A 19,678-nucleotide genomic window follows, 5' to 3' on the forward strand; every position below is an offset into this window, starting at 1 on the left:
TTGAAAAAAAAAAATAATGCAAAAAGAAGTAAAACTGTATAGGTAATGTATAAGAGAGAAAAATAAGTTAAAAGAGCAGAAAAAATTAAGTTTAGTTTGACAATTACTGCTACCGCGCCAGTCTTATGTAAAAAAATAGATATATTAAATTGAAAATGATAAAATTCTAGGAAAAAATATTTCCGATTTCCTTGAAATTCTACATGAAGACGCTTTAATGCCTATTTAGTATATGAACAAAAATTGTAGCTAGTCTACTCGAAATTTCACAATGGAGCAGCTAATTTTTTTAATTTCATCTGATCGCTCCACTGTTGCTAAGGTCTAATACAGGGTGTCCCATATAAAACGCAACCCAACCTTATATTGGTAGGTATTAAAATAATAAAAAGGCATGTGTAAATGTAAATGTAATTATTATTATTACCATCCATTACCTTACATTTAGAGTAAATGTTGGAAGTGGCCGCCATCTTCTTGAATACAAGCTTCAATTCTTTTTACAGCGTTTCTTGCAACTTTTTTCAAAGTTTGTGGCTTGTTCAATATTGACTTTCAGGTGTTCGTGGTTTGTTGCTGTAGGCGTTTTCTTTGAGGTAACCCCATAGAAAAAAATCTGCCGCAGTCAATTCTAAAGATCTTGGTGGCCACAAGCCTCGACCGATAACATGATTACCAAAGAATTCCTCAACGAAATCAGAAGTTGAACCTGCGTAGTGCGATGACGCACCGTCATGTTGTAGCCAGCAGTGTCTGTCTTCCTCTTCCAGAGGAAGACAGACACTGCAGAGGAAGAGTGCAATGAACTGAAATAAAATATCCTGATATCGTTCTGCATTAATGGTGTACTCGAAAAAAATAGGACCGATTATTTTCTTCCTCGATATCGCCACCACACGCCCAACTTCTGCGGGTGTAATTCTTTTTCGTGATAAACGTGGGGATTTTCAGCGCTCCAAATTCTACTGTTTTGGCTGTTTACGTAGCCATCCAAATGAAACCGTGCTTCATCTGTGAAAAATAACGAATCCATAACATTAATTCCCTCACGCAGAAATCGACGGAACCGTTGACAATAGTGTAGCCGTTTTTCTTTGTCGGGCTCAAGAAGCTGATGAACCGTTTGAATGCGATAAGGTCGTAATTGTAATTGCTTGGTCGCCCGATGAACAGTTGATTTAGACAAATTAATTTCAGCAGACAAACGTCTATCAATTTATTTGGCGAGGCGAATAATCGGTCTTTGATTTCAGTGACTGTATCTGTATTCAATACTGACGCAGATCTTTTGTGTACCTTGTTATTAACAGAACCGGTCTCTCTAAATTTTGCAACTAACCTTAATACTGATGTTTTGTTAGGAGCTGGTTTATTTGGGTACTTATGGCGAAACAAATCTTGCACTGTAACCACTGTTTTCGTACTGAAGTACGACTCAACAATGAAAACACGTTCATCTAGCAATACACTGAATTCTACTGCGTCGCCGCGATATTCAGATGTTGGACGAGTCCATTTCAGTAACGAGTAAGGGAGTAAGCTTGACTTTTGAAATTTCATGGATGAGTGATTGATGGGTTGCGTTTTATATGAGACACTTTGTATTATACTGATTGCCAGAGTGCGCATCATTTAGAAATATTGCTCATTGGCCTGTTTTAGAATGTATGTTTCCTGTAAATTCGTTTATTTAAAAAAATCCTTTTACAGCAATTCAGCGTAAATTTTGGAAATATTTTAATATGCATAAAACATGTCTTCTACATATTTTTTGAAATTTTGGGTTAAATTACAGCAAAAGGGTTAAGTATAAGTTTAAAGACTATCTGGTCTTCTTGTATCAACTTGTATGACGGAAAATCTAACCGCTGTGTGCATAATGTCATCACTTAAAAGTCCTTCAAAATCAACTAGAAGCCACGCCATGTCACTCGAAGTAGTCTTTACGTTATTCAGCATGGTTAGTTAAAATTTCATCTATATAAATCAGATACTTCACGATTTAAGAAGAAGAGATAAAGCAAAAAAGTTATCAAAAGAGTTTTAATATTTATGAATAGAAATCCCAATTTGCTTGCTTATCTTAGAATATCTGATTAAATCATTTCCGGTGTAATCATCGAAAACTGTAAACGTTTGGAACGGTTTTAAATTGTTTTATAAACAAGAAGAACTGTCGTGACTCGAAAAATAACAACCCTAAAATTATATCAAAACTATTACACACTAAAAGAAACGTTTCTGTATGGTGTGAGTTCCCGTCGGATTATGGGATCATTCTTTACTGAACTTTTTTTTAAGTGGTGTTCCAGTAGCCGTCAATAATGAATAGTTCTGTGCGATATTGAAAAAGTTCATAATTGTAAAAATTGAATAATAGTAAATTGTTAATAATTATATTAATTATGTTATGTTATTTTTTAGGATATTTTATTATATTTCCGATAAAAATATAATATTTCCTGGACGTTTATTCATCTAGGTTGGTGAATATATACGTACTGTTCATCACATCAATGTAAAATGTAAATTGACAGAAAAATAATATTACAAATTTTTAAAAGGAAAAGGGCATTTTTATACGATTTTATAAACTAAAACATTAAGAATACAACACAAGAAATTCGATCGTATAAAATTTAAAATTTGATGAAGGTTATGAAAGCATATACCGGATAATTTATAAATAGAATTAAAGAAAAAAATTCCTTAAACCTTTTTGTTGTCGTGAAGAAACTTTAATCACTGAATCAAAACGTACCTTTTAAGAGAGTAATTCTTTAATCTAATTTAGGTGATGTTGAGGGAAAATGTAACGTCACCGAAATTTTATGCAGTTACTTTTTGTAATAATTTAATCCATGCAGTAATTTAAGCAGTTTTTGGGTCTCATGAAGTAACGTTTATTTTTAAGGATACTATAATGACTATTTAACTATTTTAAGTTAAATAGCATTTTTAATATACATATTTAACTCTCACTCAATCATTTATTGTATTACTTTTCTTTAAGATTATTGACAATAATCGATTATTATTACAATAAAAAAAAGAAATAAAAAAATTTTTATAAATCTTTGTATTCTTTACAGACATATAGAACTCGCCAAAACAAAAATGGCTGAAGTTAATTTGAAAATAGAAGCTGAATTAGAGTTATAAGTTTAACTTAAAAATTAAAACATATTGTTTTCATTTATTTCTTTTTTAAATTCTAAAATAAATAGACTTAAATGTTTACTTTCAACACAAATTATAAGGATCGTAAAAAAAGCTTAATGACCAGCTATTTTGAAATAGAAATAATCGTAGAGACTGCAATTAAAGAGGAAAAGAGGATGAAATATCCTTAGTATAAAGGGAAAATAATTAAAATAAAAACAAACTTTTATATTTGAAAAACTAACTAGTACGCATGTGTGCGGGTTCTATTAACTACTTATGTGCATACAAACGCACACACTCCTACGGTACGAAAATTTAATAAGGTACAAATAGCTTTTTTTATTCAAAGCAGCAGTTTTCATTCATAAAAAAAATTAATAAAGCCTATACAGCAGCTAATATAAGTAAATTAAGCTTACTTTAAGAACCCCGCAATTTTATTAACATTTTCTTCTCTACCGATTTGCAAACATAAAGTTTTCTTTTTACGAGAGTTCATAAAACGCGTTATATTATATAATGAAATTAAGTCTTTATATTCAATTTCAAACTCTAATATCAGTTATAAAATTTAAATTTATACTTAATTATATTAGTAACTAGTGGTAAATGTTACTAAAACTGATCTTGATGTACGGGATATAACTTGAGGGAACGATCGTTTCATCAACTCTTAAAAGTACATCAAAAGTTTCCAGTCAAAGACTTTATCCGCACCCGTGGTACGTCACGAACGAAACATTACCCTATGATTTTTTTTTTAAATCCTAAAGTTTAAATTAAAATTAAAAATCATAAAGGGGTGTCCCAAAGAAGGTTGTATATCAAGAGGGAGGGAATTATAAACAATTACTTTATTTGATTTTATACAATTATTATTTGACACAACTATAGTCATTCATTTGATTAGATATAAGAATTAAATATAAAATTAAATTTTCAAAACAGTTTGATGATTTCTAGGATTAGTCCGGACTAACAAGCAGTATCTCTTAATATAGCTAACACAAAAAGAGTTTATAAAGTTGTTTTTTTTTTTAAGAAAAAACTATGTAACTGCGATTCAGTGAATTGGGAACTATGAATAAACGTTTTACCATGTATATAATATTATATACATGGTTAAACTTTTAACAAATACCAGCGCCACTGAATATATATTTAAATACCTAATCTATCTTTTTTAACAATATAGGAATGCTGTTTGATTTAATGCATCCAACGGAAAGGATAAGATAAGAATAATTTTCCTTCACAGTGACGTAAATTCAACTCTGTATCTGTATGTAATATGTTACAGCCGCTTACCTAGAATCGATTTTGACCGTTTATCGTGGGACAATTTAATTTCGCTACCGACGTTTGACATGAATGTTTGAAATTTTCCGACTAACAAACACGATACCATTGAGTTCCTGCAACTGCGTGGAATTGTACAGGGGTACAGGACATGTTGCAATAGATACGCTATGAGTCTTTTTGAAACCGTCGATGTTTTCTGCAACGCAAATGTTTTGTAGCATTATTCTCTTGAGAAGGTCACTGAAATGGCGAATAGATGCACACGGGAATTGCCAGGCTCAAGTGCAATCCTGCTTCCTCGAATTCATGTGACGTCGCATGATAGGAAACCAAGAACCCAGAAAGAACTAGATGAAGTAGACATCTGTCCGCTGGAAGTCGCCTTGTAGCAATCAGTAAATAAATTTTCCGTGATAAATTTTACGTTTAAATAAAGCAGTAGCCAATGAGTAAGGAGAATCGTTCAAAAAAAGCCGTTGACTTGAATGGAACAGCGATGGTACAACCCCTTTCGATGAAAGTACAAAAAACTTGTTAAAAAGTACCAGAGTCTGAGTATTGTGGGTAATTTCCTAAATAATAGTATTTTTAGAAAAATTATCTTATATCATAAATCTAAAAAAAAAAACAAACACCGTGTTATGAGTTTCCTCATAAAATGTGGTATTCAAAGGAGGGTTGTAAAAGGTAATTAAAAAGATTCTATCTCTATTTTTAAAGTCACTCTAACGTTTGTAGCAATGACACATATGTATATCTTGATGATATTCTACTTTTCCGCAATGGAGCAGCGACTTTACAAAATAAAAATAGAATTTTTTTCAAAAAAATACCGCTTTTCAAATAAAATAACACCAAATCAAACTTGTTAACCAAGCGAATAAATAAAGTATAAATGTCAAAAAATCGTTTAAAAATCCATAAATCTTATCTAAATAAAGTGTTATCTATAATAGGGAAAAATATTAAAAATATGATATGTAAAGAGGCTTTAAGGAACTTTTTATATCTTTTTTTCTAAAATTGCAATACATTGTCGAAGTAAATTTATGAAGTAGATCTGTAGATTAATTTAATGTTACCTTTAATCATCATCGTGTCATTGTCAACTGGTTTCTAAAATTAAAATAATTAAATTTTAATTTTTTTAAATGTATGATTGGAGGTACACAAATTACGCTCGCTAAGCTAGGTTAAAATTAGTTTTATAGTAAACTGATATGTAAATCTGAAATATTTTAAAATAAATAATTATTTCATATTTAAATTCTGTTTAATGTTAAGCATATATATAATTTTGACTGATGGCATAAATTGATGATGAAACAGCACAGTTAACTACAACAATTTTGGTAGGGGTGCGTATTCTATAATAAAGTTCAAACTTATTTTAAAGCAATTTATATATTTATATAAAAATTATATTAAAGCTATTTATATGACCTTAATTATAAGCCGCCATACTTCTGTAATGATCAGTCTATAGATTATAAAAAGACAAGAATATTTATAATTTACTAGTTGTTTAAAAACGATACTACGAGTAGTGAAAAAAAGTGAGCGAATGTAGTATACAATGGCCAAAACCTTGGTGATATAGTCAATTAAATATTACATAAGCTAGTTATAAGTGCAATAATTTTAACACATATTAATACTGCTTAAATAGTTTGTAGTAACCCGTTCATTCAAGACACTAACGCAATTGATCAACGCTACTCGGAAACTGAATACTTTGTACCTGTCTGTCTATCATGTTTTGTTCATTATATAGGAATCGGTTGAAAACACGAGATGCGCGCGCTTGTTAACAGTAACAAATAGACAAAGGCAGTGCAAACCGGCCAGAAAAACAAGCTGTTATTTTGATATAAATCAACGAATTACTAATTCCAGTCAAGTGATAGTTATCATTTAATTAAATTATTTAAAACCACACATACATTATGCTACATAACGTGTAAACCTATCGCTTCTTTTAATAAATAAAATAATATATTTAATTAAATTTTATTATACTTAATGTGGAATATTAATTACATTATTTCACTTTTTTAACCTCCGGGACCACCCGGAGCATCAGAGGACGAGATGAATGATTTGTAGCGTGTGAAAATGCCATGTCTGACCGGTATTCGAACTCAGGACCTCCGGATGAAAGGTCGAGAACCACTCGCGCCACGAAGACCGGAACACCTACATTATTTCAATTAAGGGGAAAAAATATACATCGGGAAATTTATTTTGTAACATAAAATTCCTTGTAAAGAACATTTAATACGCTATATATATATAAGGGTATCAAACATGAAATATATATACGTATATAATTATTAACATAATAATTATTATAATATTGTTTTATTTTATTGCATTAGCCCTCATCATATAAATTTTTAAAAAATCACCAACACGATCGTCAGATTTAAGCGTGTGTAGAGCCCTTACATTTAAAAAAAAAAAAAAAAATTAACGTAACATGTGAAATATTTAAACAAAACGTAGACATATAATACTTACAGGATTTAAAAGAACCCTGACATTTACATGAAATACAGAAATAAAACTAACATTAAACGTACAGTAAAATAGAATGTAGAAAAATGTTGGACAATACCATGCAAATTTAACAACTCTACGTTCAGATATAAAGTATCATCGCATAGAGGATTCTCATTCAAATATGACATACTGACTTTGTCGAAGGCTTACTATATACGCGTTACTAATTTTTTAACGTTAATAGTTAGCAAATTACTTATGCTAACTACATCGATAAGCAACTATTTTTACCCAACTGCCTAAAAGAAGTGTAATGTTTTTAGAGTGTATATATGTACTGTATATATGTTTGTTTCACTGTAGCAGCTCATGGGCCAAACCGATTTAGATGCATGACCCTGCAATGGAATCCTCACGTTACGGGGAGTGTCATAGGCTACATAATTACGTATGTATGTTTAATTGTAACTACAAGGCCAAAAAAAAAAAATCATATATACTATTCTACATTGATAATCGATAGTATTTTCAGTATCGATTTATTTGTATCGAAAATAGTTGTATTTTCACATCTGCTACGATACTGAATGAATGAATTACGGGTAGAAAAATTTATTTATTTAATAATCATTATTACTTCTGATATTTATTGTTCATAAACATTTAAGAAAAAACTTATGATTTTTTGACGGGCAATATGTTCGATCACGTATGTTCTTTTTTCTTGTTCGTATTTGTTGGTGTTACTTCTTGTAACTTATTGTTTAAGTCCTAGTGGGGGATCCCAGGGATCCCCTTATAAGAGGCATGGCGAATAACTTACAGACCGAGTCGCGGCTACCTGGGAAAAACTATAGTTCTCGATGAGGTAGCTTGAGGCGATGGCACCCCCTGGGGCTGTGTTTATGCTTAGTTGCGGGTCCGACTACAGGGGGGGATAAAAAATGATAAGCTCAAAAAAACTTATTGTTTATAAACATTTAAGAACAAAAAAAAAATCATATGATTTTTGATGAGCAGTATGTTTGATCATGTAAGCATTTTCTTTATTACCAAATATTAACTAATACTACCTTTCTTTTATTTAGTGAATTAATCGAAGTGGTAACGCAATTATTAGTTCGTTGTTAAAAACATTATGTTTCTAAATTTTATAACTAATGAGAAAGCTGTCTTGCCATAATTTTATGGCAAGTTGTGTATAAGATTTAAAACCAATAAAATAATGTTACGAAATTAATTAAAAAAGTGACATTAATAATGTATTTTAGATAGAAACGTAACCGGCTTAATTTTACAATCATATTAAAATGACATTTTAAATATAATTAATAACTCCCAACTCATGTTTGAGATACGAGATTTCTTAATCGTTCAGAATGAAGCGTTGAGATGCGAGTAATTCAAAAACGACTCATTCATCTGATAAAATTTTTCAAATTGTCATTTCATAATTCAAACGATCAATTTTATTCGTGGAACTAGTATTTTTATACGACTGCCCAAAAAGGAGTGAAATTGTTATTGTTTATACATGTATGAATGTAAGTACGTTTGTTTCACTGTACCAGCTCAACGGCTGAACCGATTTAAATGTATGACCACGCATTGGAATCCTTACTCTACCGGGAGTGGAATAGGTTTAAAAAATTTTAATCTATTTTTAATTAATTAAATTAATTAATTTTTAATTTAACCCTAATTTTAAAAAAATAAATAAATAATTATGTTTAAATAGATTTAAAAAATTTGGAAATAAAAATATAAAAAATTGTCACCCCACGCTCTTCAATTATCCTATATTAAAGATCAATATTTATCAACAATGGTTTTTATCGGCAGTCGTGTATTTTTAATTTTTAATATTCATTTCTTGTTCTTTTTTGCCAGTTTATAAATCAGCAGATGGATTATTTCTTTCTTAGGCCGTACCTCTTTCCAAGTTTTTCAAATATTATATATTCTTCCAGTACATGCTTAACAGTAAGTGGTTTACCGCATGTACTGCACAATGGTCTTTTTTTGCTAGTTAACAAATATAAATTTGTTAATCGCGTGTAACCAATTGTGAGTCTGGTCATGGCCACTTGTTTCCGGCAAGTCAGTATTGCATCACTCTTCCATTTGTGTGCAGTATTGTTAATTGCACATAGTTTCGTTTTTAATCTTATCCATTCATTACTCCACGTGATTCTGATAGTCATTGGCAGACGATGTTTAACGTCTGTCACTCAAATAGGAACCATGTCTATATTTGCACAAATCGTAGCCATTTTTAACAACTACTAGCGTGCCCTGGAGTCCATAAAAATAAACATCGCTTCCCATACGGTTAAATGTATATAAATTGGACAAGTTGTTTACGATAAGGACGTTCTCAATGTTCTTATTCCGAATAGCATTTAGTGTGCTTAAAAAATCGGAATATATAAGCATAAATATTCTGTGTAGCGAAGAGCTTGCTGTACATCAATGAGTTTTGCCTTGTCTAACATATCTAAATATATCACACTTGCTATATTTAGCAGTTTCCACGAATATGCTTCTTCCTTTAAAGGGGATCCAACAACATATTAAGTTATAATTTTAGAGCCATCAGTAAACATTTTCATGCATCCCTCATAATTACTGATGATTGTCAAAATTCCTGTTGGATGACCAGTGCTTGTTCCTCTTTTATTTTTACATAAGAGAGATCTAAACTTTTGTTCATAGATGGAAAAAGCCATGGTGGTATTTCTCTCGTAAAAATTGCTGTTGTATTAGGCAAAACAATTTCATGTTTTTTTGGTAACTCATGATACCGATTCCTGCTTGTCTGGAATAGGTAGCGTATTTATATAAAGCAGCAAAAGGTAAACGTTTAAACGTTCTATAGCTTATTTGAGTAGAAAAGGTCCATATATTTGCTGCATATCTTAATATAACTAATTATCTTAATGTATTTCAATTCCAGCGCAATGAACTATTTTACGAGTGATAAAAAAGGGGCTACCCTCGCGAAATTACATCTTCCTTCGTGATCACAAGATACTTAGATCTGGATGAACTGTTCTTGAAGGCAGTTCTTTGCAGACTCCTCACCTCATGTTGAATTTTTCTTGACCCATGACTTTTCTTCCGTTTCTCTTCCGGTGACGTAGCTGGCTCTAAATATGGATGTTTACGTGAACCTTCTTCCACGCTAAATTGATCATACATGATCCCTTCTGTAGCAATGCTACCCACCGGAATACATTACCACTCTAGAGCTGCCAACCCTAGAGATCCTTTCCTTCCTTTCTGGTACTCCGGTGGAACCGGAAATGTTAAATATTGTTAAATATTTAAGTAATAAATAATTATGTATTTATAATGTATAAATATTTATGTAATAATGGATTCTTATAAGCGGACTTAAAATTCATTTTAGAATTTTTAACATTTAAAAAAAAATAAAATGTTATTTCGAATGGTCTTACTTCATAACATTTCAAAGATTAAAGGTATTTTGTTTCTTTTTAAAGATATACGAAAAAAATGTTACTAAAAATTTAGTATAAAACAGAACAGAAAAATTGTGCGTATTATATATTGTGAAATGAAACATATGATATCATTCTTCTTACGTAACATGTCAAATGAAACCCTGAGTTATTTTCCTGTTTGTTAACCAACCCTCTGAAAAAAAAACTCAAGTGGTAAAAGTAATAATAAAATATCCCAACAATAGGCCCAAAATACAAACCTCTATATTTTTTTCTACATAAACAGCATTTGAATACGACGTCAATAACTTTAAAACAACTTAGACACTTTTTAAATTTTATTTAATTTCTATCCTCATTTATTTGTTACCTAAATATTACATGTAACAACTTTAATTCTCATTGCTTTTATTTTCTGAAATATTTTTTCAGTAAATCATTTTAACAAAAAGATAAATGTTTCTTAAAATTAAATGAGAAGAAATATCTTATTTTATTCAATTTATTAAAATAAAACATTTTATGCAATACCGCATAAACCAACTTTTTTCCATTACTTACTTTGACCCAAAAACATACTATATGTTATCATATAAAAATTAAATTCGATATTTTGATATAAATAAGTACTAGTATCTGATAATGAAATAAATCTTAGAAATTTTTAACTTAATAGAGAAAAAAAAAATTCTTTTTCAAATATTTTCATATACTTCAAATTTTACTTATAATACATTTTACATAGAAGCCAGAAACAATAATTAAAAAAAAAAACAGAAAATTATCTACGACCAAATAAAAAAAGCGAATAAATCAATTGTTTTATGTAAAACAAAAGGATTTATTTTATTATTTATAATTTTCTGTTTAAATTTATTTGTGTATCATCATCATCATCCTTTCATTCGTTACCAAAGCAGTGCAGGATGAAGTGCATCCTGAATTATTTGATACAATTATATATTTTGTTAAAATTCAGTAAGTATTTTAAAATAAAATATCAGTTTTGGATACTAAAGATGATTGTTATCATAATATCATTAGTCGAACAAGTCCTCGGTTAACATCTACGGGCATCCATTAGAGTGCTAATTCAGCCCATCTGCCATCAGCTCTTCTTACTGCTTGGCCTGCTCACCGCCATCTTTATTCTTTAACTTTCATGTTAATATTATGTATTTTCGTCTGTTCTCTGATCCATTTCCTATTCCGTCTGGTAACTCCAAGTATACAGCGTTCCCTATTTTATTTCATTGTGCTACTCGCAGCATTGCGTTTGAATGATTAATGCCCAAGTTTTGCTTTCAAAGGATACTATATATATATAATATATATTTATAAATATATAAATAATAATAATACAATACGCCAGCGAGACGACTCTCTTCGGACTATACAAAATTGGAGAAGTAGAAAGAATCGAAAAGATAGATAGTCAGAAAATGCATAAACAAGAAAAACATAGTAGAAGGACAGTGGGGGATAATCCCAAATGAAGAAGTATATTAAATAATAACCCCACTAACAAATTTCTTCAGGAAAAAAATATTTCATTCTTAGGGCACTTGGAGCAGAAAACACCAGACTTGCAAACCAAATAATCAATTTATACTGGGAAAGAACAACAAAACCGAAATGAATAAAGGAAGTACGAAAAGATATGGGAAGAGTTGAGAATCTCCAAAGAAGATCTAATCACAAAATCTGGAAATACAAACTAATTAAGACTAATATGATAACATTTGAACCTAAAATCAAAAAGAAATCCAACAGGATGTATTCAGATGAGGACAGGCGCCAAAGATCAGAACGCATCAAAAAGATGTGCGTAAAAAGAAAAGAAGCAAGAATAAAACAACTCACACGATTCAGATATAAGAAGAACCGATTACAAAATGGACTGGCCCAGAAATTGAACTAAAGGGATCCTATGAGGTCGTAAAAGGAACAAAAAAAAATGATTATATTCTATATTTATTTATATGCTTTCTAGGCTTCAATAATTTTTCTATATTCTTTTTCAATAGAATTATTTCAAAAGCCAATTAAAATTAAATTTAGTTGAAGGATTTTCTCTAATGAATAGAAAATGTATTGTTTTTTGTAACATAAAAAAAAAACGTTAATTTTTTTAATTTACATTATATTCTCTAAATTTTTTATGATTGTGAAGCATGTAAAAATCACCTTCATTATACAAAAGTTCAAAATTTGTAAATAAGTTATACAAATCCTTTCTGTGGTGAACAAATTTTCCTAGACTAAATATTACTATCATTTCTTGTGTTTAGGATGATGATATGCAACAATATTTTTGGCTCAATGTAAACAGAATGACAACTTGAAACTTCTTTATTCCTCTCTTTCCTTACTAAACCTAGCATAGAATACTATCTATTCATGCCATTTTCGAGTAAGAATTATTTTTCATATCAAGTTGTTTTCAGTCATCAATTTATGGCATATATTATGTTTTATTTATTTTACCTAATAAAATATTTAAAAAAATAAAAAATATTTAAAAAAAAATGTTTATTTTTAGAACAAAAAAAAAATTATTTTGTTTTTATTTTTTTAAGTATCTGTTTATTTTTAAAATATTAACCTTTCTTTTATGTGTTTCTTAAGCGCAGTCATATCATATAATTATTTTTTTTCATGAAATGCGATAATATTTTTAATTTAAAGACAAAAAAAACGGGGGTTAGATTATAATTTATTAATTGTTTTCAAATTTTTTTTAATAAAAATATACGTTAAAATGAAAAACTTGCTTACAGAATGTTTATGTTTATTTTAAACTACTTATAAATAATTCAACCCCAACCGAATATAATTTTATATATACTCGTATATTACAAACGTTCAACTCTTACTTTTCAGTCAAATGTATTGATTTCGATGACTTTTTTATTGTGTAAATTCCTCTAATAACACTGTTGTAAGTTTCCCAGAAACTTTTATTAGAGTTTTTTAATAAAAAATATTACAAAGCACGTAGAAACAGATTCATATGTTGTTTAAGATTTTGTTTACAGTATTTAATGAACGACTGAAGATTTTTTCAATTCTGTGCTGTCGTCACCACTGATCAGTATTGGCTTATTATAGCGTAGTTACAAAAAAGAAATCAGATGACATCATTTGTCGTCTGGTAATATTCAAAAGGAGTATTCAAACATTTGCGCAAATAGAGAATTATTTGCGTATATTTATACTTGTACGGTTCAGTGAATCTTATTTCACGCTCTGTCTCTAAATCGTTTCTCTGCAATCCTTATTTTATATCTAAGTCGCAAGTTTCTCCCCTTTGCGTTTAGAAGTATCGGTTTTGTCTTCACGTGGGCAGGATTTCTTTTGTCGGTCTACCCATATATTAAGCTAAATAAAAAGAAGACTAAAAAAAGGAAAATTAAGATAAATAGATAAAATAGACTTTAAAAATCTACTGCAAAACAAAATTATTTTTTTTAATTTCACATTTCTTTAGTCGAAGCAAAAGTAATAAAACATGCAATTAACTAACCCTTAATTTGGAATCGGTTGCAAAAAACCAGAATTAAAGAAAAAAGTATTTAATTTTGGTTTGCCAAATTTATTTTATAATTCATTTTTCATGGACTTTATTTTTGTTATGTTTACGTTACTTTATTTATAAATTATGGTATTTACAGATATAACGTAATTATATCCTGTTAATATAGTTAGTTTATTTTCTTACTATCAAGTTATCTGCCATTTTGTATATATTTAGAAGAAATTTACGAAATGGTATTAAAAATAGAATTTTTACCTTAATTTTTTGATAACCTAATCACTAGAGATTATTGAGTTTGATAATTAAACTCGGATCGTTCTCTTAGGTAAGAAATTATAAAACTCCTCAAAAATGGGCTAAATATATATATATATATATATATATATATATATTTATAGTATAAAACATTCTGTAAATTATCAATTAGCTTAATATAAAAAATCTTTTCACATTTTTAGAAGACAAGAGATAAGTAATTTGCTCTAAAATCGGCGATAATGTATTAAAATTGGATTACTGGTAGTGAGAACCATTACAAAGGGATTAAAATCTTAGTATTTTAGTCGTGATGATTTTTAATTTGGGTAGCTTTATTTAAATAAGTTTTATTGTTACCGTAATTTCCGTACAGAGCGTAAGCTATAAAAATTTATTTAAAATACGAAAAAATGTATACAAAAGTGAATATTACTGAACGCTATCAAAATTCAGGGGGAGTTATTCTTTTTTTAAATAATTAAAATAAATTTAAGAGGCTTTATATAAGATAATTTTAGGAAACAAGGGTTAACAATTACAACGCGCCTTCCGCATGATTGCAGATTACATACCATAAGGTAATTACAACAGGATGGAAGAAGAATCATTTTACATAGTACAACGTAATTTACTAATTTACAAACAGTGATACTGGTAAACAACGAAAGCGTTTGTTATTTTATATCTAATTTGAATAGTAATTGATTAAAACTAGCTCATATTTTTTACTCTGTTAATTTATTTATTGTAGTTGTTGATTGAACAATTATCAAACGGTTTGTCGCTCAAATGGTTTGCAATTAAGTTGTACGTTCGGATGTTTTTATTATCTCACGTTAGCAGTAACTAGTGTGGTTAATTAAATTAGAGGTACTATCTCAATAATCTAAATTTTCTGCAGAGAAAATAAATTTTATAACGTATTATAAAAAAATTTAGATTTTGTTTTTAAAACGTGTTCAACAATATAATTTTATTTTTCTTACGATATATTTGTGTGTTTAAAATATGTATATATCAGCAAGTCTCCAAAAGAACTTAGAATTAATTGGCCTACAAGCCTACAAGATTTAAAAACACAACTATTGCAGAAAGCAGCACTTTTCGGAACTGCTCACGTAATACGATGATACTTTTGTGATTCTTAGATATCAATATAGTGTACTTTCTCATTATATTAGAAAGATATTAGAAAAATATGATGGTGATCATACGGTATCCGGTTCAGATTTTTATATTGGATTTTACATAAATGTCACATACCGCACTTGACATTAGATTTAAAAAAGGCATAGAGTAGCTACTAAGTTAGATTTAATTTATGTTACTAGATACTTTGTTTATGTACCGTTAAAGATTTACATACATTCATATGCATGTCGTTGTTTTATTTTTAAGCTATAGTATAATTGTCAGTGTTGCTAGGACCTCTTGTTTTACATGTGTCTTTATAGGTTGGTGCAGCATATTACGGTTTTTATGTAATGCTCTGCTGTACTTTTTCTCTTCTATTAGACAGCACTTCCCCGCTCCCCTAATTAAATTATTCATCTTCAGGGAGAAGAGGGAATCAGAAAAACCAAAATTATTATACGAGAAACGAGAAAGATTTGTATGACACTAGTCAACGAAGAATATTGAAGGAATAATTTTTTATTTTGGCCCATTAATTGATGTGTTAGATAATTAAATAAAATATTATTAATTAATATTAATAAGAAGTAACGGATAATTAAAAATATTCAGTCATAAGAAAATGGATATAATAGAAACAAAAACTTCATAATAGATATCAAAAACGTTAATGAGAAAGGTAAAACTAATTATTTTAGACGCACGGTTTACTAAATATTTAATATTATGTCACTAACATAAAATTTACTAGGAAACGTAAAACCGATTATGGAGAAATTAAATTCTATTTAAGCTCCAGGGTATGATATTCTAACTGAACTTTTACTTAAAAATTTATCAGACGCTGAATCTTTAATTCGATAGTAAGATTCCTATGCACTAAACAGGTGCGAGATTGCTCAGATCGTTACGTTTCTTAACTAAGAGAAAATTCTAGTAGTGTAAATTTTTATCGATCGATAAGACTTTTAAAAACTTTCTAAAATAACGCACTGAAATTTTCTACTGAACAAACTGAAGCCGTATCTTTCATATTGTGTTCCAGATCATCAACATGGTTTCCGATACCAGGAATACAATTTACCGATTGAAATTTTCAGTTTAATTCATTATGCATTCCAGAATAAAACTATTGCTCATCTGATTTTTATATATCCTAGGCCTTTGATAAAAGTTGGGATAAAAGGGATTATTATGTAAAATTAAACCGTTTTTATTACAATTATTAAATTGTAGTAGTTTTATGTGGAAGAGAGTATTTTTTTTAAATTTGGGGAAAATTTTCTTACTTGTGAAAAATCGGTCTTGGGCCGTTATAATATACGACTTAGATACAGAAAATTTACAAATTACTCAACATACTTTGTTGGTGTATTGATATGGCTATTCTGACTGTGGATGAGAAGTAAACCACTATTCGTTATTCGGAGTATCACCTTATATCTTAACGAGAATAATTAAAGAAATTTAGGATTAAGATCAATGAAAACAAATCTGTACATATTAATTCACTCTTAGTAAAGTAGAGTTTCATGAAAAAGATAAGGTTGGCACAGAGGATGTTAACTTTTTTGGAATGCACATATTATCGTATTTACATCGAAGAAACTTATAAAAGTGAAAAGGAAACAACTCGATTTGATAGTGAAAAGTATACGCTGGTTGCATGGGAAACGGTCTCACTGCTTCCAAACAAAATATTTCGTTTCTTAGGGCACCATAATATATTAAAAATTAATTAATTTACAAATATATTTTTCCGGTTTAATACAGTGAAACAAAAAATTAAAGCATTTATTAAATCAGCACAACATCGACTTAATGATCATTCAAATCTTATGGAATTAAATTTTTTGGGCAACAATGACAATGTATTTAGAGCACAGAAAAAGGTACAATGTTTAAGAATAAATAAAGTAATTTAACATTTTATTTTTTAAGAAAATATTTCCAGCTTAACGACCATCACCTCGATATTGCCAGTAGGTATAAATATAATTTTTTTTTATTGTTTAATGATTATTAACATAAAACTTGTTTGGCAAAAAGTGATAAATTATCAGTTACAGAATCATGAATTTTGTTTACATTTTATAAAATTAAAATACTTTGAATAATTTTTTGAAAATGCATTCCAACATTTTTGTCATTTTTGTAGTTAAAAGAGTAATTGAAATGTTTTAATAAAATTAATTGTAATCCGTTGGACACACAGTATATAAATGTTTACTTTCCCGTATAGCGCTATAGCTTTAGAAGGGAAAGTATTGCAATCGCTCCAGTTTGGGCATATGCGGTTTTCACCGGATCTTGACGTTTTGACACCTAAAGACCCAAAAAACCGAATGGAAATTTTCCGTATCTACGTGTGTGTGTTCGGTTTTGCAAACCTTATGGCATTAAACTTAATGGCAGTGATGCCATTAAGTTTTCAACTTAAAAGATCAAGAGGGTATGGCTGGAGTGAAGCTGTAAAATAAGGTCACCCTCAATATCTCGAGATTTCGCCTAATTACGGTGTTACTTTTCTCAGGTACATTAGTTAACAAAAAAATATTTACCAAATCGCACCCCCAAAAAAAAATGATCTAAATAAACTAGCGGCTAATTGGGTATATTGTCACAATAGTACTCTCTCTCACCACAAGGAGCGCAAGTGTGCACTGATGTATAGCTGCTGTAGTCGTCTGCTATGTTGTGACGTCACAGGTGAGCGGTAGAATTAAATAAACGAATAATAATTGAAACGTAAAAAGTATCTAAATTAGCCGCTAGTACCAACATACCCTCGCGAATGAAATACGGCATGCACGCGCGCTTTAGATAGAATCATTGAATTAACTAAACAATAAATATATTTAAACGAAATTATAAATATTTTAAATTAAGTTTTGTGTGTAAGCCGTGCATCATAAAAACGCCGTGTGACGGGATAGTTCTACAGCTATGTTTTCAGCCTTTTATTTATTAGGATGATATGCTAAATTTTTATATTATGTAACTGGTGGAAAAATCTTGTATCAAATTGGTTCATTTCATTATTTAACTTTTCAGGAATATTATTTTTGATACAAAAAAATGACACAATAACCTTCAGCTGAATTAAACAAATATTTTAATTACGTAAAAACAAAATAAACCTTACTTGATAAAAGCATGAAAAATATACTTGAAATGTACTTGAAAAATATACTTTATAAAAAAAAAAACAAATATACTTAAATAACAACCCCAACATTTATGATAAATACATATAACAAACTGGAAACTTATGGCATAAAATATAACGATTACAATTGTAGAGGTCAAACTGTTAATTAAAAAGATCAATAGCATTACAAAGCTGGAAATAATAATAAAACGAAATTATTTAACGGAACTAAACACTCGAAAAAAACAGAAAAAAAAAGTTTGATAATTAAATAAAAATTTGTATGTATGTAAGTTATGCAACTACACTAGTAATTACAGTATGTAATTACACTTAACATTTTACTAAAATTATTATTTAAACAGTAATAATAATAATAATGCTCCGGATAAATCCAACCCCATGTCGTGCAACAACCTAAACGCACACTTCCGGGGCGGGCATGGAAATGGCACTTCGGTACCTCTCTTTTTCCTGTTTAGCCTCCGGTAACTACCGTTTAGATAATTCTTCAGGGGATGAATGAGGGTGATATGTATGAGTGTAAATGAAGTGTAGTCTTATACATTCTCAGTTCGACCATTCCTGAGATGTGTGGTTAATTGAAACCCAACCACCAAAGAACACCGGTATCCACGATCTAGTATTCAAATCCGTGTAAAAATATCCGGCTTTACTAGGACTTGAACGCTGTAACTCTCGACTTCCAAATCAGCTGATTTGGGAAGACGCGTTAACCACTAGAGCAACCCGGTGGGTTGGTACTTCGGTACCTGCACTTATGTCGGCCAACGGCGAAATGGTCTTGCTTAGGAGCTCCCTATGAGTACGGGACTGGCAGTCCCGAGCTGGTTGCGGTTGTGCTTCTCGGTGTTTGCGGTAAGGGTGGGAGGCAAGGCCGTGATCTGTTTGCCGACGCTGGGCGGAGTGCCCATCCTTCTTCTTGATTGTGGACCCGGGTTGAGGGTGGACTGCTGTGAGCTTACTCTGCCGCAGTCTTGCGTCGTTCAGTGTGAGTCAGTCGCTTCGGCCCTTGGTAGGGATTGTCCCATGGGTAAGGTTATCGGAACCCTTACTGCTATGTGCAAACCCTAGGATGTCGGTATCGTGGGTCAGGCAGTATTTAACTCCCCGGCATAGGTTAAATTTGTGGAAGGCGGC

General features: G+C 30.0%; 1 long non-coding RNA gene across 1 annotated transcript in view; it reads right to left on the reverse strand.

Moving 5' to 3' along the window:
- Window positions 1-19,678, reverse strand: part of LOC142320944 (uncharacterized) — a 199,196-nt gene that overhangs the window by 162,973 nt on the left and 16,545 nt on the right. The window lies entirely within an intron of this gene.

The sequence above is a fragment of the Lycorma delicatula genome, chromosome 3 (genome assembly GCF_047948215.1).
Source record: "Lycorma delicatula isolate Av1 chromosome 3, ASM4794821v1, whole genome shotgun sequence".
Taxonomy (NCBI): domain Eukaryota; kingdom Metazoa; phylum Arthropoda; class Insecta; order Hemiptera; family Fulgoridae; genus Lycorma; species Lycorma delicatula.